This window comes from Mixophyes fleayi, chromosome 5, assembly GCF_038048845.1.
Source record: "Mixophyes fleayi isolate aMixFle1 chromosome 5, aMixFle1.hap1, whole genome shotgun sequence".
Taxonomy (NCBI): Eukaryota; Metazoa; Chordata; class Amphibia; order Anura; family Limnodynastidae; genus Mixophyes; species Mixophyes fleayi.
In genome coordinates, this window is record NC_134406.1 from 30,331,732 (window position 1) to 30,355,074 (window position 23,343).

General features: G+C 38.9%; 1 protein-coding gene across 1 annotated transcript in view; it reads right to left on the minus strand.

Moving 5' to 3' along the window:
• Positions 1 to 23,343, minus strand: part of DNAJC1 (DnaJ heat shock protein family (Hsp40) member C1) — an 88,222-nt gene that overhangs the window by 14,401 nt on the left and 50,478 nt on the right. The window lies entirely within an intron of this gene.

The window sequence follows — 23,343 nt, forward strand, 5'->3', positions numbered from 1 at the left end:
AGCTTCTCCCTGACACTAATCCTCCCTGTCATTCTCCCACTGTGCTCTAACTACACTGACATCCGCCTGCCGCACTGCAAGCTTAACGGGGCCCTTCCTGACTTCTTTCACTGTCTCCCCTAATCAATGGTTCAAGCGTGCTCTTTTCACCATATCCAAATGGCAGCTTCACTCATAATCAAAGAGCACTGCCCCTGTTAAAGGGCTTCCCGAAAGGCTGTACCATTTGCATTCATTTGCAAAGCAAACTACTTTTATTCACTTTGTTCTGCTATCAGCAATGTTCCCTGAAGCAGATAAATTAGCATAAATACAACCTGCCACTTAAGAGTCAGTAAATAATGGCCAATAGCAGGCAGGATTGTATCAATCATTCTGTTTTGTGCCCACGTGATCCTTTGTTCGTTTAATTTTGAAAACCTCAAATATATTCACGGTTGTTGGGCTGCTCGCATTGTACGCATGCAAATTTATGCATGCACCGAAATATAACACGACCAGTACCCATTATAGGTTCCACTTTTAACAAACTCCAAGCTGCATTAAATCCAAAACCATAGTATATATATATATTTTTTTTACAGCTTGAAATAAAAGTAATTCTGGCACTTTTCATCTAAAAAAATGATTCATCAGAAAAATGACTGATCAGTAAATTAAAAGGTCTAAAAAGTGTACTCAGTTGTTTAAATTTGCGATTTGGGGTTGAACGATTATAAATCGCTCTGACAAAACAAAAAGTTACAATTTTCACTCTTCTACCAAGAGGAGAAGAAAGCAGCCAATTAGAATGCAGCACGGTTTAAAAATCAAAATCTTCCAAATAAACTCCAAGTAAAATATATAAAGGTGAGAATTCTATACAGCTTGCAACAAAACTATACAACGGCAAAATCCTGGGCATGTCTGACTTTATACAGTTGGCTGGTAAGGCATGCTGGTACTTCTAGTTCTCAGCAATGATGTATAAGCAACTACAAATAGAGATGTAAGTTTTGATTTTTTTGGGCTCAACAGGTGCAAGTGCAGATTTTAAGCCTCATCACATATCTGAGGTCCTATCCATATTATGGATAGGACCACAGGCTGCCACCAGGTAGACTGTAATCAGCTCATTTATTGTACAAAATGTCAAATAGAATGATATGGCATTTATTCATGGGATTTATAATACAGATTACAATGCAAGAGACAGTGTGCTTCTGCTATGGAGAAAAAAAGGGGGGTGCTGATGCAACGGTTTAATTAACTATATTCTGCCACTCAGATAACCAATGATAAAAAGTAAAGAGTGACCTTTTTGCCAACAAAACATATATAAAATAAAAAAACATCCGGTTTATATACAATTTTACATAGCTTATAACGAGTATGCAGCAAAATATTTAAAATACAGTACATAAGAACGTTTCAAACAGGTTTTCACAACAATTGTGCTGAAAGATTGCATGAAACCAGGCAACAGAAACAGTCATGATTACTTGTGGACACTGAACATATGCACACTACACTCTTCACAACCCCCCCCCCCCCCCCCCACACCCCGCTTTAAAATAAGCAAAACAAAAAAACAAACCAGAAAGCTTTAGTGTAAATGCCTCCATCAGTAATTAGCTGTATCTTTAAATAAACCACTGATCTGACTACCACTAGGGTGGCTCTAGTATGACTGTATTAATATTGAGCCAATTGTAGCTGTAATTCAAATGAAGGCATATGCATACTGCTTTGTCACTAGGAAACGTGCGTCCAATATTACAGAAACATTGGGAAAAGAATGAATCTGTGCAGCAGTGTTAACAGAGGACACCACATGGTGAGTGGGCAGCTGTCCTGGCTTCACCAGCATTCAGGTTCTGCAGCACAAACAGTCCAGCTCTTCGTCTGAATAGTAAATGAAAGTTCAGAGAAGCTTGGGTACCAAAGAATAAAAATTCATATCATGTCCCTGATGCAGGGGTGAAGAAAACAAAAACAAACGTAATGGACACAGTTAAAAGGAAGGAAGGAACATGGCTGGAGAAGCAATTTAAAAATCAGCGATGTTTAATTGCCATCTGTTCCAGCACCACCACTGCCAGCATAATGCCTGCAAAAATAAAATTATATATCTAGATATAAAGATATATATATATATATATATATATATATATATATATATATATATATATATATATATATATATATATATATATAAAAAGCTGACTGACAATGTTTTGTTTAATATAGTAGTCCATTCTGTTAAACGGAACCCACAATCAGTTAATTGGAATTGTACGTGTATTTTTTTTTTTAGTAAGGTTTAAACTTTTTTTTCTATATATTTTTAGAATATCTAAAAATAAATAAATGTTATTTTTAGAAGACCTTGGGGTAAATGTATTAATGTCCGAATTCTTCAACTCCGGCGTGTTCAGCGTCTTCGGCGATTAAATTTAAAGCGGCGCTGCCTTGTGAAGGGAAACTTCCCTTTACAATGCAGCGCCGCTTTAAATTTAATCACCGAAGACGCTGAACACGCCGGAGTTGAAGAATCCGGACATTAATACATTTACCCCCTTGTGTGTTACCTCTTTTTTTAGGTATTTTGCATTATTTCTCTGGGCAGACAGAGGAGCAATTTATTTAGACTTTTAGGGGCATATTCAATTGTTTAGTTCCCCCTGCGGCGTTAAAACGATTGCCGGTATTACGGTAATAGTAAGCTGGATTTCAGCTTGAGGCTCAGGGAGCTGCGAGCTGAAATCCAGCGAGAAAAGTACCGTAATACTGGTATTTACGCACACTATTACCGTAATGACAGTAATATTGCGCGCGCCACAAGATTTTTGGCTATAACGCCAACAATTGAGTATGCCCCATAAAATAAATAAGAATAATATTTATAATTTACAAGATTTAAATTCTACAAGTCCCATGTGAAAAAGAAACACTATATAAAATTGAATTACTTTGAAGACGCCGTGCAATCCACATTCATGGGGCTACAAGTGATAAGTAGAAAGTATTCAGTATGCTGTGTATACAGTATGCTGAGCAGCCGTATCACTTCTGCCATAACCGGGGCCTGTAGAAAGTGACTTACATTACAATAGAGGAGATCTGCACTCTTCAGAACGCAGTTCGGAACATGCCCGATAATGATCTTAATGATTTCAATAGGATCATTATTGGGCATTGCATTCGTTTTCAGGCCTTAAGCTGCGTACACACTACAGGATTTTCATTCAATTATCGTGCCCACCACATGTCCGTCTGGTATAAGATATAGTATTATTATGTACGCTCAATAATGTTTTATAAATTTCCTAAAAATCACAATCAACAATGTTGGGCAAATGTGGAAGTGTGTACGCACTCACGAGTGTAGGCGGATCTCTATAGAGTGTACAGAGTCACGACCTTTTCAGCAGATGGTAATGACAGATGTAGATCACAGATCTGAAGGTAAATAGTGTAGGTGTGTACACATAAATCTACATGCTCTTCGGGACTTTCAGTCCTTGGTAAAATCACATCTGCAGTAATTTCCTATAGTCTGTACCCAACTTTACACCACGGTAACGGGCCAATATTCTAAGCTCAGCTGCAATATTGCAGTGTGTACAGCCAGCATTATGTTTTCTGAGGGCTACATTGTTACAGTGTAACATTCTAAATTAACAAATCGTACAAGTATATTTTGCTTTACTAAAATTCCTTTACAGCTGAGAACTCATGGCTATACAGCTGTGAAAGTATACAGTGGGTTGGTAAGGGATGCTTGGACTTGTAGTTTTAACATTTCTAAAAAAAAGCCCTGCAAAAAATTTGCCTTATTTTGCATTTGGCCTCAACATCTTTCATGTTTTGCTGATGGAATTTGGCCTTAGGTGTTCCCAGTACTACCCCAACCACATTACACAGAAGTATGAATTGGCCATTGTGGTCCCAGCTCTATTCACAAACTATACATTCAAATTCACAATTACAGTGACAAACTTTGCAAATAGTGAAGCTCAATTATGAACAACAACAATGTACATTACTTGTATGGTGGTCAAGACAAAATGAGGGGACGAGACAAAAGTTAGAGATGATATTGGTTACAAAAGGAACGGTAAGTACTCAAATATGTTTATTTACGACCTTATTTGTGGAAGACACTAAAATATGTAGGGTTATTAACACAGGAGGATAGTGTCTTTCTACAGAGGGATTTAGACAAATTGGGAAGTTGGGTAGGAACGTGGCAGATGAAGTTTGACATAGATCCATGCAGGGTTATACAGTAAACTTAGCCCATCATAGCAAATAAGCTACTAAACATTACAATTGGACCACTCTGAGATGGAAATTAATTTTGGAATACAAGATACAGATGTAGTTTAAAAGCTATACTAATCATTTGTCAGACCACATTTTAAATAGGACATAGGAGAACTTGAGAGAGTTCAGAGGTGTGTAACTTTGAAGAAGTTAGAACACAAAGAATGGTCATTCAAATCGGGCATGTTTACAAAAGGACAAACAAGATGCATTTGAGGCGTAAAATTAATTGTATAAAATATATACAATGTCAACACAGATTTGTTTAATTAACTTTTTATACCCAATAATTAAATGTATTTTAAAAAGTGTATTGGATGCTTGGTACAGTAAATTATATCTCCAGCTATAATGATTTGAATGCATTAAATTGGGTAATTGACCAGGGGAATTAACTGGATTCCCATTCATAGGGGTCGGGAAGTATTTTTTATTTCCAAGGTGAGGGGAAGCCGACAACTACGTCACATGGATTTTGTTTTGCTTTCCTCTTGATCAACACAGCAAGAACTTTTAATAGGTTGAACTTAATGGACTTTTGTCTTGTTTCAACCTTGCAACACACATTTGCTTGAGCAATTTATGTATTACGCGCTAAAACAAAAAAAAATGAGCGCTCTAAAAATATTATCGTTAATACGGTAATATGCGCGTAAATACCGTTAATACGGTAGTTTACTCGCTGAATTTCATCCTGCAGCTCAGGGAGCTGCGAGATGAAATTTAGCGAGTAATTTTTGTTTTAGCGCGTTAACGGCAACAATTGAATACCCCCCATAGTTTAATATTCTGGATGTAATAATAACTCATAGTTCAATATGTAGTACAACTTCTAATGGTTTGACGCAGTTATCTGCCAATGCTGGACAACATATCACTGTGTAACATACAGTGTGTGTGTGTGTGTGTGTGTGTGTGTGTGTGTCACAGATGTAATAACATTGTGGCATTTATTTCAATTCAAATGTGCATTAAAAGGAATTAAATAACCTTCTGCTGCATATTAGACGATATCTCAGCATTCTGCTTATATGGTCACAGAACTTGTTGGTTAGCTTACAGTAGCGGGTGAAAATACTCATATTATTCAACCATAACCCAAAAGGTGTAAAATGTTAAACTATAAGTTCTCTATGTAATCACTCAGATTAGATTCCCTGATTTGTGGTCAGATTTCAACACATTGTAAGGCATAGTTTCTTAGCGCTCTACGTAAGTATACCAATGGGCCGTATTTGGGGGGATTCCCTATATGAGAATATGCAGAACTGGTATTACTGGTCCTGACGAATAGGTTAAAAGCAACTTCCAATCTAATATGTTTATAACATTCCATCACCATCTGGACCTTAATCTGCATACTGGCCCTTACAGTAGTCTGTATTATGTGTATGTCAGGACTTTATTGATATCTGAGGCAGATATTGTATATTTTAAATTGCTTTTACTGCTCTCTCTCGAACACCTACCTGTCCCATCATTACTTGCACCAGTGCCTGGAGTTTCCGTGTTCAGCCAGAGACATCATACAGGCGTCAGTACAGTCAAACTAAAAGGGGATGGCAGACAATAGTTCCTGTTGGCCTGGAGGTATTGAAGACTTGTCGGAGCTTAAGTGCTGGGAGCTGTTAATAGCAATGTGCCCTCCAGAGACTAGGTGAAATAGAGGGATGATGCAGCCAGGAAATAAAATTTAGGACATACCCATACATTATGCTTTTCTATTTTGAACGAAACGCCAAGAACATGCCCTGTTGGTATTATATAAGTTTGTGAAACTATGGTGGTGGTATTGTTTTTTGGGGACGGCTGAATAAACATAAAAGCAATCTGCACTTCTAAGCGCGACAGTTAAATACAACACTTTGCACTTTCTAACTTGCTGAAAACGTAATATGACCATAATGGGCCTGAATAATTAAAGTAAGGTTTTTTGTTTTAAAAAAAATAATAAAATTCTCCGGGACAAACCAAGTTAGAATGCAAGGGGTGCATATTAGTTAATTATTCTGCAAATAAAGAAAATACTAATTGCTTTCTTCCTGTAGCACACAAATACTTGAAAGCTTTATTTTTACACTGAAATATAAAGTTGATCTAGGACATGCCCTACCCCAATGATAAATTTGTCCCCTCCAATGCAACATGGTTTTGCTAAGGTGCAAAGTTACTCCTCTTTTTTTTTTTTTTTTTTGCTTTACTTTCCTTAATGAATCAGACCCAATATGTTCATTAAGCCACATAGTTAAGTGTATTATTCTACATGAAAACCTGTCCTAAGTGGCTCTCATGGCTAAGAATCTTGCATTCATCTTTCCCTAGTGAATGCACAGAAATTAGGGGTTGCACCCAGTTTAGATGATTTTCCTACACTGGGTGAACCTCTCTTTATAGAGATTAACTAACAAAGTAGATAATTGCAGCAACATTTCAATAGATGTATTATTCTGAACATTTACAACAAATATATTATGGTGATGCTATTATACGAGACAGCAAACTAAGCTGTGCAACAAAGTGGTTTATAATCTAGGGTACTTCAGCAAGCAGTGTATTTGTAGGGAAGGGTGACTTGTGGCTTATGGTATATGAAGGAAGACATTAATTGGTGGACGTGAGACCAATTAGGTCAGCAAAGTAACGACTGGTCAATGTGAATCAAGAAACTGTATTGGAGGGGGGCGGGCTAGCCACAAACTGGTTTATCAGATTTTGTGATGAGCCATTTTGCAGAGTAAAACATTATATTCATAAGTGTTCACCCAATAGATTCATTATAACATAACTGAGGCTTGAAGGGGTGCAGCCATATTGAGGACAGAAACAATATTCATGAGAATATTGGCTGTTATTAGGGATCACAAGGGTAAACTGTTAATGGTGCCTCTTGTAATCCCGTTACCCAACACGGTTTAAATATTTGGAATCTTCGCAATGGTGTAAGTACATTTATTTCCCCTTATAAGTTCTTCATTATAGGCTACTCATGTTTATTTGTGGTGAAATTAGACTGGGCTGTATACTTCCACCAGATTGAGAGAAAAAATATGTCTAGCAATGAATTTTACAGATATAACCACCACTTTTGGTGGTATCAGACTCTCTATTAACAAGGTGTTTCCAGCCCCATAGCCTAGTAAGCATTTTTACAACTTTCCCCTGAATTCCCACCAATATCTGGAGTAACGGAGGTCCCAGGATAACAGGGGTTATGGTAAAGATGTCTGCAAGCAAACAATCCATTGGTGACCAGCGCCTTTTAAGTGTCCCTCCATTCCATATCCTTAACAGGTAACAGGTGGGGATGTCTAAGGCAAATGCTAAACAAAGACTCTAGGCTGGATCCTATTCAATGGATTCCAGTCCTCAGTATGGGCAGGTAAGCTGGAGGGAGTTACTTGAGCCTGGGAACTGGCAGATGCACCTGAGCTTGATACAGTGATTGACCTCCTGACAGGGGGGGGGGGGGGGCTTTCAAAAATGGACGTGTTAACCTTTCTGCAACCAAAGTGATGTTAATAATTCAGACCTGTCGCCATCGTACCAGCAGATGCAAACAAACCCACTGCGCAAAACGTGGCAGGAGTCCATTAAGGAAGTGCTTCTAATAAATATAATGTTCCACGACCTAGGCAGCTGTATGTGTTCCTGGCTGAAGCCACCTATTAGCATCACACAACCACTGGGCTAAGGCCTGGGATCCAACATCTGCAGAGAAAACTTCTGCCCTGAAACACTGCCGATAAGTCTCTTGGGTGACCGAGAGTCAGACCATGACGGCAGTCATGGTTTTATTATATTTGGAAGCATCCTTCATCTCCAGACTGGAATAAGCAACTTGTGGATCCTCATTTAACAAGGTGGCAAGGCAGACAGGTCAAAAAAACCTAGGCCAGGGCTGAGCTGTGGTGACTCTCTTGAAGGAAAGAGTCAGGATCACCGCTTACTGTCATTTTAGGTATAAGGGCAGTAACAGGGCATCTGGGAAGCCACAATCAATGAGCGGTTTCTGCACAAAGTTGTCAGATCTCCTCCTATTGTGCAGTCTGTTCCTGCTGAAACAGTACCAGCAGGGCTGTGTCCTCTGAATTGCATGTTCCATTTGGGACTGCTGGAGTTCTTGGACTGCCCATGATGATCTCCATAAGAGCGTCCTGCCACTAGGACTAGACTCGAGCCCACTTCTGACACACATATATAGTGTGCAGTGGCGAGTTAATAACGGGACAGGCAAATCTTGTGTCTTCAGTCAGTGGTGCAAGTAACTTTCAACAGCGGCAGGTGCACAGCAATCAAGACACAGCAAAATAAGGGGGAACTAGCACTAGGTGATGAGTCTGGGTGTTAAGATGTAGTTAGCAGCACTAAGCCTGGCAGAGGTTTCACAGAGTTGTCAAGTCAGGACACTCTTGATCTCCTGCAGACCAACTGCAGACTAGGCTGTAATGTCTTATAATAGACAGAACGTCACCCAGTGTTCTGGTGAAATTTGAAGACAAATCAATTTTGTTGGGCGTTTAACATGAATGCTTTATGCAAGTGAAACAGTCTTCCAAAGAACTACTTTGTCAAACTCAAAGTATGTGTGCTTGAGGATAATAGATTTGCTCTATCTTTACAATCATTAAGCATGATCTCATTCATATACATATCAATGAATCTCTAATTTCTACTAAACTGTGTTCCTGAGGTTTAAAGCCTGTCGCTTCCAAATACGCAACCGTCCTTTTCTCTCTCAGGATGCCACCAAAACTATCATCCATGCACTCATCATCTCCCGCCTTGATTATTGTAACCTCCTCCTCACTGCCTCCCCCACTCCCGTCTCTCCCCCTCCGCTCTATACTCAATGCGTCCGCAAGACTCATCTTCCTCGCCTTACACTGGCTTCTCTTCCCCTACAGAATCCTTTTCAAACTCCTCACCACCACTTACAAGGCTCTCTCCAACTCTACTGCCACTTATATCTCTAGCCTCCTCTCTATTCTCACTCCTGCACTCGGCCAATGACCGCCGCCTCTCCTCCACCCTTGTCACCTCTTCCCACTCCAGAATCCAAGACTTTTCCCGTGCAGCCACCCTTCTCTGGAACGACCTCCCTCGTTCCATCCGTCTCTCTCCTACTCTGTGCTCCTTCAAACGTGCACTCAAAACTCACCTCTTCCTCAATGCCTACCAACCATCTACTTAACCCCCATCTCCTCCCTTTGCTCGTCCTCCCTTCTCTCCTCTTGCCTCAACTGGCTCCTCTTGTGCCTGGTCTGTTTACCCTCCCTTAGGATGTAAGCTCGTATGAGCAGGGCCCCCTCCCCTCCTGTCTCCCTACCTGTTCTTCCGCTCCGTCTTTACTGCATATGACTAGCCGGAGTTTCTGAAGTATTGGTACTTTTTGTTCATTGTTCTGTATGGTTTCACCCTGTATAGTCCACTGTTAGTACTGTGTGCGGCGCTGCAGATACTTTGTGGCGCCTAACAAATAAATGATAATAATAATAATAATAATTTAAGGCACATTTAATTCACAAATGCTGTACAGCTTTTTTTTTCTCCACCAACAGACAGAGCACATAATCTGCCCGGATGCTGGCACGACACAGATCACTGATCCCTATGAGAAATAGAAAGTGTGTGCATGGGTTTCTATACACAATGCAGGAGTGACATGTATGTAGAAAGGACATGTCCCAGTTCTGTGTCTCTACATCAATCCCATGTTGTGTAAGGGCAGCCCTTTATCTCATCGGTAAAGTTGATTCCTAGTGTGGTGGACTCTCCCGTTTACTGGAAGAAACTCAGGAGATAAGCATCAGCCTCTCCAGTTTCTTTATGCAATGTATAAAATTAAAAAAATATATTGTTTGGTGTGTAGACATTTTACAATAAAGAAGCTGCTATCTTGAAGGCCACTGTGCCCAGCTGCTGGTAAGACAGGACACACAAACATCTGTGTACAATGATTGCCATGCTTTATCAAATAGTTTTCTTTAGGGAGTTCCAAGGCCACTAAATCCTTCAGATTTCAACACCTAATTCCTGTGACACACTTTGAAGGTTTTGTTCAAAGACTGTTTGATCTGGACTGTCTCCAGTTCACAATCATTAACCATTTACTTATCACTCACCAGGACATATCACTCACCAGGACAGACAGCAAGACTTGGGAAGGTTTAGAGCTCCTTCAGTGTACTTTGCCGTTACGTAATAGTACACTGTAATATTTACTTTCATTTAATTTCAAGAAAGTGCATTAAACTGATTAAAAGGTCTAAAGCAAGTTGGTTTTTAACTTCTGAGCCAAACATTTTATGAGATGTTCTGCTATTTCTTGAAATTCTTGACATTTGTCAGAGTAATCCTCTCTCTGAAGCTCTATATACATTTAATGTGCTTTGTGCCGAGGTAAGTGAGGGAGGCATATGCTTAAACAGAAAAAAAAAGCAGAAGTCGAGAGATTCACCCCTCAAATTTAGAAACAGCAATATAAGCTTTATTAGAACTTAATATAAAAATAAGTAACCACTTTGATTTTGTCAGTTATATAGTGCTTACATATACTGCAGCCTATACAGCGAATATTTAATCATTCATATTAGTCCATTTCTAAGTGGAGCGAACAATCCAAATTTCCTACCATATGTACACACACACACAGATAATTATGTTTGTTCACAAGCCAATTAACCTACTTGTATGTATGTATCTGGGTTTTCTCTGGGTGCTCTAGTTTCCTTCCACACAAACAGGGGCAGAATATACAAATGTCACACAGAATATATTGGTAGCGTTACCATAAAGAAGAAGCGCAAAGCACTGGTAGAAGTTAAGAAATTAATGCTGAGTAAGATGTTAGATGTTTATCAGCTTTTGCTACATAGATCACTCAACTCTCAATATCAAATAGCACCAAATCCACTCATGTTTTTTTTTTTTTAAAAAATAGTTGATATTTACTTTGTCTCATACAAATCAGCCATTTCAAAGCCCCAAAATCCAAACACAATGGGAAATGAAGCTGAAAGTAGTGGCCAAATGACACCATTTTTTCCCCTTCTTCTACAGATCGAAGGCAGTCTTAAGTGTTCAAAGACACAGGGGTCCAAGCCATCTTAACAGGGCTATTAACGATCATATTGACTAAAGGAAAGTATAGATCTCACCCATAAGTCATGCATTAATACTTTAATGACTCAGTCCCAATGAAAGGATAGTCCTCCAATATCTGTAATGGTACTGTGATATGGAGTGCCAGACCTGGTAAATAACCCGCAATCAAAGGTTCCAGTCCATATGACTGAGCTCTGGGAGCTGTAATTAGCCTTTGTGTAATCGCCACTTGTGCAGGTCCATCAAGCAAGAAATAGGGCACGAGGTCCGCTCTGGATTTAGTATAAAAGGCCAATTAAATGAGAACCATCTCTTGGGTAAAATTATATTTATACATTCTTATTTAGAAAGCGCTGTAATCTGAGGGGGTCATGACATGCATCAAACTCTATACAAAGACATGAAACAGGGGTAGAGATGGCTCTGTCCAACTGAGCTTACAATCTAAGAGGTGTGGGGAACACATGGTTATATATTTTATATACACACACATATATATATATATATATATATATATATATATATATATATATATATATATATATATATATATATATATATATATATATATATAGTACCTAGTACAGAATTAATTATGTGTTTGGCTATACATTATATGCTGATCCAGTCATCTGCATATTCCAATTGTGGGAACTCAGCTATACAGTTGAATAGAGCGTATATGTCCTGAGTTTCTGATGGTAATAGATTTCAACATTTATATAGTGCCTGCAACTTCCGTAGCGCTTCACAATTGGGATGTGACATTAGTCTAAAAGGAAATTTAATTTAACTCTCTGCATGCTTTCCTTAGTGCTATGTGGACAGTCTGGAGCACATGGTAAGCAAAATACATGACTTAGTGTAAACAACAGCCCAAAGACCTATTATATAAATTGACATAAATGTAACAGGTTTTTCACAATCAGATTACCTTATGGACTTATACATGTCCTCCTGTAACCAGGACCAGCCCACTAATTTTGTGTAAATTAGGCGCCTGCTAAAGATTGGCACCAGCAGCAGTGAGAGGGGGAAGGGAGCGAATACTAATTACCGGGCCCCGGGTATGTCAGGGGGCCCAGGCCCACACTGCAGACCAGAAATGTATTTTTATTTTTTTCATTCACCTGGGTGGCGAGGGTGGGGCTAATCTGGAGAGGGGCGGAGCTAATCATCCCATTAGTTCACTGACACGGCCCTGTCAGTGAACTAATGGGAGACAGGCAGCCAGGCAAAAAATCAAATTGCTGCCAGGCTATATTAGTTATAGATATATGCTTGTCGGCTGTAAACATGATGCATCTGAACCTATTTAGTTTTACTAGAAAACATGGTTAAAAAAAAATACATATGTATGTCTGAACTTCCTTTCCTCACAACTACATCCTATACATTGTAAGATTGCAGGGACATCCATCTGTTTGTTAATACCCAGTCTTGTTTGATTACTATTTTAGTTCCAAATTGTAAAGCACTGTGGAATGTGCTGGCCCTCTATTAGTAAATGTTAATATACATCTTTATATTCACCTAGCATACCTTTACTGTGATCCACACTCACAAATATAGACTATTTTCAAAGGGGAAGTGAGTGTGTTGGTGGCACCTAATCTAATTACTATGGCATCTAACCAACTGGGAGAATCATCTGAATAACATACTCCCTTTCCTTTGAAGAATTATCCAGGCAGTCTGTGAATAAACCCTTATATTAGGCTTTGGGTGCGTCAGAGAAAACAATGTACGACAATACAAGCATGGAATATACTCTAACAGAGCAGCAGAGCAGAAACTAATACCTTGAACAAATGTGAAAAATACATGAGGCTTATAGCAGTAGTTTAAAAAGTAATATAATAAATGAACAGAGAAATTGCTCCCATTTAAATGTGTATATTTAAAAGCCACTGAAACAATGAAAGGGGATAAGAAGAGTATAGTTTTAAGCTACTCCCTGGGGTCACCATGCCCAGTGGACCCAGGTGTACCACCACCAGATTATCAATGAAGAAACTACCGAGCAGGCGTGCCAAACATTAGATCGCCTTTAAACCCTCTCTTCATTCACGTACCAGAAAAAGTGCTCCGTGTACACCTGCAAACCAGGCAACTTCCCTATAACTGCACCCTCTCCGTCCTGTTAAATACAATTGCAATATCTTTCTGCAAAGCCAAATTATTTTTTGTTTTGCCAGTCAACCCATGATAGATACTTCTGGTCATGCCCCCATCTGAAGTACAAAAATGGTGTTCTGCAGTTTGATATTTAATACCCTTGGTATGGCATCAGTTAAACAGGACATTGTTTTTTTTTTTTTTATATAATGCCGAACTCCATGGGAAACAAAAAAAACAAAAACAAAAAACCCTGCAAGAGATGCCAGAAACTGACTCCCCTTAGTTACTATAGGCCAATCACAAGCAGTTTTCCACACTAAGCACAACGTGATTGGCTGGTGGTAAGAGGAATCCCAGGGACTCCCCTGCTTTCACATTGCAAGAGATTGATAGAATTTCTATTGATGGGGGGGGGGGGGGGAGGGGGAGGGGGGTAAAGAATGCTGAGGAGCTTCATCCAGGTCACTGGAGTTTCTACAACTAGTGCACAATTCCATTGGAAGGGGCCACACACACACACACACACACACACACCGTTCTTGACTGACTCTAGCCTACTAACTGATGATGAATTTGCCTCCATTACCACAAGATAAATACATAATAAAAGAAATCATGCAGACAATGCTACAGTACTGTTTACACAGCTATGTGCCAGATGTAATGCACACACAAGTGGACGGTAGCCCGGGCTACTTACAGAAAGTATCCACCAACATTTTTCCCTACCACAATCTAGTTACAGTGTGCCAGCATTCTAAGGCCCCAAAATGACACTTCTACTCCGAGGTGAAGTAGACTCTGATGATCCCTTACGCTGGTTACATACTACGGGGTTTTCACCTGATTATCAAGCCGATCAAAAGATAAACGACCGTGGAGCCAGATATTGCATTAGTATGTACACTCCCATGATCATGTTTTATCGTACCAAAGCACATCGTATCGTTTAAATTTTATAAACGGATGAAAAGTCACTGTCAACGATGGAACAATGTCGGGCAAATGTGGAAGTGTGTATGCAGTCACAAGCAGCAGTGTAGGCAGATCTCTGTAGAGTGTGCAGAGTCACTATCTTTTCAGCAGATGGTTATGACAGATGAAGAGCACAGATCTGAAGGTAAATCGTGTATACACATGAATCGTCATGGTGATCGGGACTTTCAGTCATTGGTAAAATCGTTAAAGATATCGCATCTGCAGTAATTTTCTGTAGTGTGTACCCAGCTTTTGTCTTGGAGCAAGAGGTGTCTACATAAACCCTGCTACCTTAATAAACTGTATGAGGTGCTATGCTACAGTGACTGAATATATAACACATACAAAGCGTACATAGATTAGAAATAGTAAATCCCTTGTTTTAGCCTACATGTAGGGTGATGACTTGAGGTGTGCTCCTGACCCTTTGTGTCACCGCATAAAACTCAAGATACTTTACAGGAATAGTGTAGGATGAAAAACAGCGACACCGCAACGCAGTTCTCCATTTCAAAGAATGAGCTCATTAATGATTGTAAATAGTTCAATAGGAATTGGCAAGTTTGATCCTTGATGTTTGAAACATGCTCATTTCAATCATTCTACCTGTTGACTGAGCTGTACCATTTTAAGGTGCCTAGACAAGGAGATAGCTGGGACAAGTGGGTCCTACTAACATATATAGATACATGCTTTCAACGCTCCATGTGGATTTCAAACTTTAAATGTATTACGTAAACAGAGACGACAAAAATTGAATTCTGCCATTTACAAAAATGTGAATGTTAAACAGAGAACATAGAGGAATTTGACATAATCAGATAATGATTGATGGGATACAGAGGTAAGCTTGTATACGGTAGAGATGATGCTGGAAGATCAAGGGGACAATTGGTAACGTGAGCTTGACAAAAGGGCTAATCTTTTTAAAATGGTGAAAAAGAAGAGTAGGTTAGGGGGTCACAACAATGTTGAAATTAAAGGAAGATGAGTGATATGCAAAAGGCCCCTTGTTTAACGTTCTCATAGGAATGAGAATAATTAAGTTATATTGGAAATCACTGCAAGACATAAAATACAGATACAAAGTTATTACAAGTTGTATAAAGCACTATTTTTTCTTATTTTATGCAGGTAAAAGAAATGCAAAAACTGAACAGCAATTTTCTGAATAATGACAGTGATTTTAGTGGAAATACCAGAACCCACAGCGACATGTCTGCTCGGGCTAGCGGTCTATATTCAAAAAAATAAATAAAAAACAGCACATTCATTCACTGGCCTATAATCAGATATTTAAAAAATAAATCTATTTAGTTTTATATGCTTGAAACCGTTGTGAAATAAGGCCCTGGCGTACCCAATGCTTTAAGCTGGCCACACACTGGACTGCCAATTTGGACAAAGATCCTGCTGTTTGGTGCTTGGGCCCAGGATAATTTCCAGCATCGCTGGGGCCTCTAAGTGTGGTTGGGAAAAAAAAATGCATTTACAGGGCAACATAGATCATCTGCGAATCATATTTACCAGCATGCCCAATAGTAATCCAATTGACTTTGAACGGATTATTATCCTCATCAAGCACTATGGTCATTTTGGGGCCACACATGTGGCGATATCACAGCAAGTCTTCCCAATATTAGGTGCTAGCTAACTCATGGCACTTACAAGAATACTTTTCAGCCAATTGAGATTAAGTAGCTTTGGTAAAACAGCAGTTAAACAGGGCATCGCTGGGTTAATACAAGACCCAGCTCCAGGGTTTCCATCATGCACACATAGGTTTAGAGTTGCAAGTATAAATAAAAAAGTTACAAATATCTGCAGGCCACTGCATATATTTGTATAATATACTATTGAATAATAATGTGCCGGTATTATGAACATTTCTGCTAGAATTGCAATCTTTAGTGGAGTTCTTTGTTTGCAGTACAAAATAAGAAGGCAACTGCAAATAAAGACGGCCACTTCATTACTTGTGTAGTACCAGCACTTCCAAGATTCAAGCAAAAGGTCTGAGAAATCGCTTAACATGAAATAAATGCAAAAAGATACTACTGAGATATTTAATCAAATGTACATTCCCATCACATAATAAAAGGCACACGACATTGGCAACATTTATTACCTTTGATGCTATTTCAAAATTGCCAGATAGCCAGAAGATTCCAGCATACAACCACTGCCTGGCAGTACAAGAGTCACATCATCATTATTGTTACTGTACAGGAATGTCGTCTGCTTGGTTAATACAGAGTGTTCCTTTAGGTTAGGGAACAGGGGTAAATTACCCCAAATTGGGTAAAAATTAAATTCCTGGGGGTAGTGCTGCCAATTCACATGCTGTCATTGGATTGTAGACCCCTTTAAATGTGAAATTGCTGTTGTACCAGAAGAGCCTCAAGGGTTGGCAGAGGCACTTCTTGAGCTTCGATGCAATAATGAATCACGTATTACATTTGAAAACAAAGCAGATCTGTCATATATTTAAATGTCAACAGCTGCTGAGGCATTCAAAATTGCACATGAGGAGGCAGTCAAAAAGTTGCTGCCTTTTGCAACAACCTACCTTTGCAAACAAGGATTTTCCACTCTAACGAACATAAAAACAAAGCAGAGAAATCGATTGGACGCTGAAGACTGTATCCAAATTGCTCTGACATCAAATTTCCCCAATATTGATGCTCTAGTATCAAAAATGAAGCAACATCATTTCTCCAAAACCTGAAGTTTTGAAGTTGAAGCTTTTAAAGAAATTTTGAATAGATTCAATAAAATTTTGAATTCCATTAATTAATAATATATGATTTCCTTCCTTTCAAATCAAGGGGGCAACGTCGGCGTATCTAAATATATTTTGGGGTAAAAGGTAAAAAAAATTCCCTGACCCCTGCTTTAGGTGGTAGCATTCATGGTGATACTTTACTAATAATGCTTCAATATCCTACACCCAAACCTGCCAACTGTCTATAATTTCAAGGGACAGTTGTAGGTTTTACAGATGTTGCCCTGCAAATGGCCCTATTCTTCAATATTGGTCTTATGCAAAGTACAATTGTGTATCCATGTATTCAGGATATTGTATACAATACTCACTATCATTATTCTGCAATCCCTGGAAATGTGTTTTTATTGAATAGGAGAATTTAAACTATTATAAGCAAGATTACCACTCCTGGCATAATGGGGATTTGAACTACATGTGATGTTTCGATCCACCTGCCCAGTAGCAAAATTATTTAAAAAATACATTTGAGCGGTCAATGCAATCCTACCTGAACGCTACAGAAAGCGAATTACATTAAACTTCCACTCCATGACTGCTACAAATGCACTAAAGAGTCTCAGGTTTCAGTGTGGAAACAAAGATTAAGCAGACACAAGCCATAAAAAATAGGAGGGGAAAAAAAATACAATTGGCATGGTAACCTGTCCTACCACAAAATGAGATGAGCTCATGGTTAAAGTGATCCATGCAATTAAGGAACCAAGCTCTTTCCTAGGGGAATAATAGAAATGTCTTAGCATAAGCTTTAATACGGCTATCAGTGCAGAAGTGTCCCTCAACTCTCCTTGATTACAGAGAAGCCAGCATTTAGGATTAAAAGTAGCAGGTTATTAAAACTGAAGAAAGTCTGCAGTGTTTGAACAAAATAATATTCCCAATTACCATGACCCATGAAATTCACTTAAGAATTTGAAAATATTTCCACCAAAGACTCATTTTAAAAGCAGAGTAAAAAGAAATGGATTGTTAAAAAAGTGCCTTAACGGCACACCTCCCAACTGGCCCAATTCCAGCAGGACAGTCCCGGATTTAGGGCTCGGTCAAGTTTGTTCAGCAGCTGGGATTGGCTGGGGTAAGAGAGATAACTAATGGGCAGCCTATAACTGCAGCCCTCTGAGGGCATGGCCACACCCCGTTCCGCTCCCAGGGACTTGCATGTTTGGAGGTATGGATTTGCATAGATGCACCTAAATATCCAAGTGTAAGGGATTTTGGGGAGCAGAAGTTTGCACCAGGGAATGGGATGGGATGGGTTGGATATAATATTCCTTGCCAAGTACAGAGTAGGTGCCGCGATGCACCAAGTTTGCAGAGCAGTGCAAAAAATTACTTCATTTTATTAAGATGAGATAAAAAGTGAATAGGGTCCCATTGATTGTAAGCCTGCGAGCAGGGCCTTCTCACCTCTTTGTCTGTTTTACCCAGTTTGTTTATTAGTTTACTATGTTTGTCCCCAATTGTAAAGCGCTACGGAATATGTTGGCGCAATATAAATAAATAAATGATGATGATAGGGTGCCAAGAGGCAATCCTTGCATTGTGAACGAGTGCGTAGATATTTTACTCTGCCAGCTCACAGCTAATTTAAATTCAAAGACTGGGGATTTATATCATACCTATAACATTACAAATATGGCTCCATCCTGTTGCACTTTGCGGGAGAAGAGCATCCCTAGGCAGACTGTGCAACATATAAACTTCAAATCACAAAAAAGTGTCACATGTAATAAGACTGACAACAGTGCTGCCATCACTTCACGGTCATCATTAATGTAAACCATAAATGAGGCTAAACTGTGCCACCTTTGGAGAAAACTTCAATTCAGTGAAAGAGATTGTCTGACGGTGGAGGGATGTTGGATATGACAGTCATACTTTTACACAGTGCCCTCGTCACTGTCCCGCCTGCCCATGAACTACATCTAGCTCTTAGTGGCGCCTCTCGGCAGGGTAGACTAGAGATGCACCATGAAGTGCACCAAGATGATCATCTAGAAGTGCTGGTGCAAAACCAAGACGTTTTAGAGCGTGCATTAAGCGCATGTCATTAATGAGGTCCAGGGACTACTGTTACATTATTTAATTAAACCGTTATTGTTCATATTATTTTTAGAAGAAACGTTACTAATCAAGGTTACATTTTCAGACATATTTCAGTGCGTTAAGAACAGACCTCGTCATTTCTGAGATAAAAAGGACAACACACACATGTCTACAAGTGATTTCAAGAACTACATCAAGATAAATTGTAGGTTTGCTACTTAAGCTGCTCTACTGGAAATGTTATGTCAACATTATTACCAGCTATTTAAATGTGTAAGTAAAACCTAAAGTAGTTAGTTAAGTAGTGGAGAGTCTTTTCTTGAAACCCCTACCAAATCTATTTAGTAAAAAACAATCATTAAAAGATATTGCTGCCATATTTCTGTGAAAGTCCATGTCATGTGCTGCCTGAGAATTGGCATGCAGAGTGGATGTGGCTAGTCTGAAAATGGGACAGGTCATATCAGTGGGACCCGCGACATTTACAAAATGCAATTAACGCATGCAACTATAACACTGGTGCTAATAATGCACTTGCTCTAAGCCACGTCAGGCCTGCTACAGGACACATGCATTGTGTCAGTGGAGTTTACATGTACAGGAATATTCAGATTCTGACGTATATCTCTTCTGTAACTCAGCGCAGTCAGTGGGCAGGACTATAGACCTGATACAAAGCTGTTGTGAAGAGATGGGCGAGAAACACAAGAGCATTTAACTAGCCTACTGAGAATCTATTGTACACATCTCGGTGGGTCCTTTTCATATATTTTACTTTTTGTCATAAGTTAACATTTCTTTTTTCATTTAGACATGCAGAATTCTGCATTTCTGGTGCCTGGTTTATCTGGAAGCCCATGTGCATAGACCAGTGTTGGCTAACCTGTGACACTCCAGGTGTTGTGAAACTACGAGTCCCAGCATACCCTTCCAGCAATAAGCTGCTATATGTTGGCAAAGCATGCTGGGACTTGTAGTTTCACAACACCTGGAGTGTCACAGGTTAGCCAACACTGGCACAGACCATGCGTATTTGTAGCCTGTGTAATAGTCATCTATGATTCCAATAGGCACCACCGTCCCCTCTTCACACCAGCACTCATTTTGCTTTTACATGAGGTGAATGGATGCATATGACACTGAAGTTCACTCAACTATAATATGAAAACCATCTATAAAGTGAGCAATTCATCTGTGATTTCCCAGTATACAGTTTCACAGTGACAGATGTAGCGAGCAGAGAGACTTAGGGGGGTATTCAATTGTCAGCGTTAACGCTGAAAACCGAGCGCTCAAAAAATATTACCGTTTATACAGTAATATTGCGCTCGAAAACCGTTAATACGGGAGTTTACTCGCGGAATTTCAGCTCGCCGCTCAGGGAGCGGCGAGCTGAAATTCCGCGAGTAATTACCATATTAACAGTAAGATTTTTTGAGCGCTCGTTTGTTAGTGTTAACGCTAACACTTGAATACCCCCCTTAGACTCTTCTAATAACATATAATTATACAATATTCACTTCATCTGAAATGACAATTGGATTATCTCACAAGTAAATTATGTTTACAAGTAATGAATGTATGTGTAGTATTAGGGCTGTTAAGTCTACTTTTTAAGAAAAATAAAAACAGTATACTCCAACTAAAATGCCTAACAAACATTTACTGAAAAAAATAACAAATAAAAACTACTTCTACTGTAATATAATGAAGATTAATAACAAAACACAAACAGTAAATCATAAAAAGATAAAGCATAGGACGAAAGAAGAATTAAAAGTTTAGCACTTTATCTCTAAGGTATAGAAATAAAAGGATGGACTGGTCAGGTAAAACCTGGGCTGATTTGTCAGTCTATCACAATTCTTTTGTTCAGTACCTCTCATGTCATACCCTTTATTGGCAAGGTGGTTGTATTTTTGGCTATACCCCATTCCGCCCCCCACACACAATGTCGTCTGTTTATCTTCTATAGAATTATAATTAAAGTCTGAAGTTTAATAAGGACTGCCACAATAAAAATGGGATGTTCCCTGTTTATATAATTTAGTGGCTTGTACATGCCCTTATGCAACTTCTACTAATGAAAGCTTCCGTTCTTGTGTAATTAACACAAATAGCTAGAAAACAAGAGTTGCTTATTTGTGTTGTCCATGGGTACGACACAGCTCTGCTGTGCTCCTTGAATTGAAAAGAATTGTATCCAGAGAGCAGCATGAAGTACACTGCTAAAAACCACAAATGGCTTTTATATGGACGACTTCTTATATCTTTATAATTTACAGTATATTATCTTTTATACAATTCTAGAACAGATAGTACCGTAAAAATATAGGATTCCAGCCATACAATAGTAGATGTAACAAAAGATGTTGGTGCAGAAAGTATCATAAGTCATGGCTAGGTCTTAATATCTTATCACACAGAATTATAGAGAAGCTAAGTTTGTATATGTATATTGTTTAATATTAACCATTTTCTGACAATGTATTGTCTAGAAGTTCCAGGTTTAAAAATAAAAATATCCTTTCTATAAAGCTTGTCAAATCTATCTATGTGTTCTAGTTAAGATTTCTAAAAGCAGAAGTACAACATATTTTTCACAGCCACACATCTGAAAATAACCCTTTATCAATGTGTTTTGGAAGAAAGTAATCAAGACACAAGTAATAACAGACAAGGATAAACCTCCCAATCAAACAGAAATGTCAATTCCTCGACAGAAGACCCGTAAATAACGACGATATAAAAAGATTATATAATGTAACAAATTGAAAATTGCCCATTGTTAGGCCCCGTGACTTGTCCAATCCATCTACCTGTATCGCTCGATGAGACAGATCGCTTGAGCAGTCTCTATACGCGATTACTGCTTTTGGCACAACATACCTAAACAGTGCACTGAAATGCAAGTTTGGAAAGAAAAGGTTTTGTTTTGGGCTGAAATGCTTTGGTAAAAATTGCTCTAAGTTAGGTCTCTTGCTCTTTTCTCCAATAGAAAAACCGCTTAATGCTTTAAGTGATTAAAAGAACTGTTTGGTAACAGGAAGACATCCAAAGTAAAAGATTAAAAGCACACTGGGTAATGCGATAGGACAGCACTGAATATAAAGAGATGTGAAGCAGGAAACAGATTGCCGTATTTACATCCTGTGAAGTCAAACACAAGCAACTGCATTAGTTTACAGTGAATTCTGCTGATGGATAGAAAGATCTAAACAGAATCTCATCTTTCAGCTCTCAGGCAGTCTCACATCCTCAACACATCACATAAGAAAATATACACATACAAAAGACTCTAAAGAACGAACTACACAAAACAAAAAATACAAAATGCCCTAGTATGGGAAACTCGGCCAACTGTATTTTCCGAGATAACATGACCAGATCAAAGGACAGAAATGTGTGTAGATTGCAAGCTGCGGGTGAATTCGTGTCTAGCCCATACAGCAGGTAAACACTGGCGTCCCTCCAGCTGTTCTAGAACCTGTATTTTAGTCATATAGAAACTGCTTGTTTACCAAACGAATAGACCATGACCTTTAACCTTTCTTCCGTTACTCGATATATCATTATTATATACAGACCCATAGATAAAAATCTGTGGACTAACCTATATTCTGCAGTTATTTTGGGAAGCGTTTCATTGGTCGAATGTATGTGATTGTATCTTGTGCATGCAAAGAAAGCCACAATACAACCTGTCACAATGCGAGACTCTTGTGGGTTAGACAACCATCATTCAATGGCGTTATCTTCACGCCACTTTCTGATCAGACCCTGTAATCAGCCGTGTGGTCGTGGGACGTTATCTGATATCTCCATGTCTAGAATCTTACTTTCTGTTATTTAAAGTGTCATTCAGCTTTTTACCTACATTATATGTAGAACATCTGCAGATTTTGCTGTTGACTGGGGAAGAATGACTCAGAATGAAGTGACAAAAAGGGATGTAGTAAATGTGACCATAGAGGAGATTATAGAGAACATACTATACTATC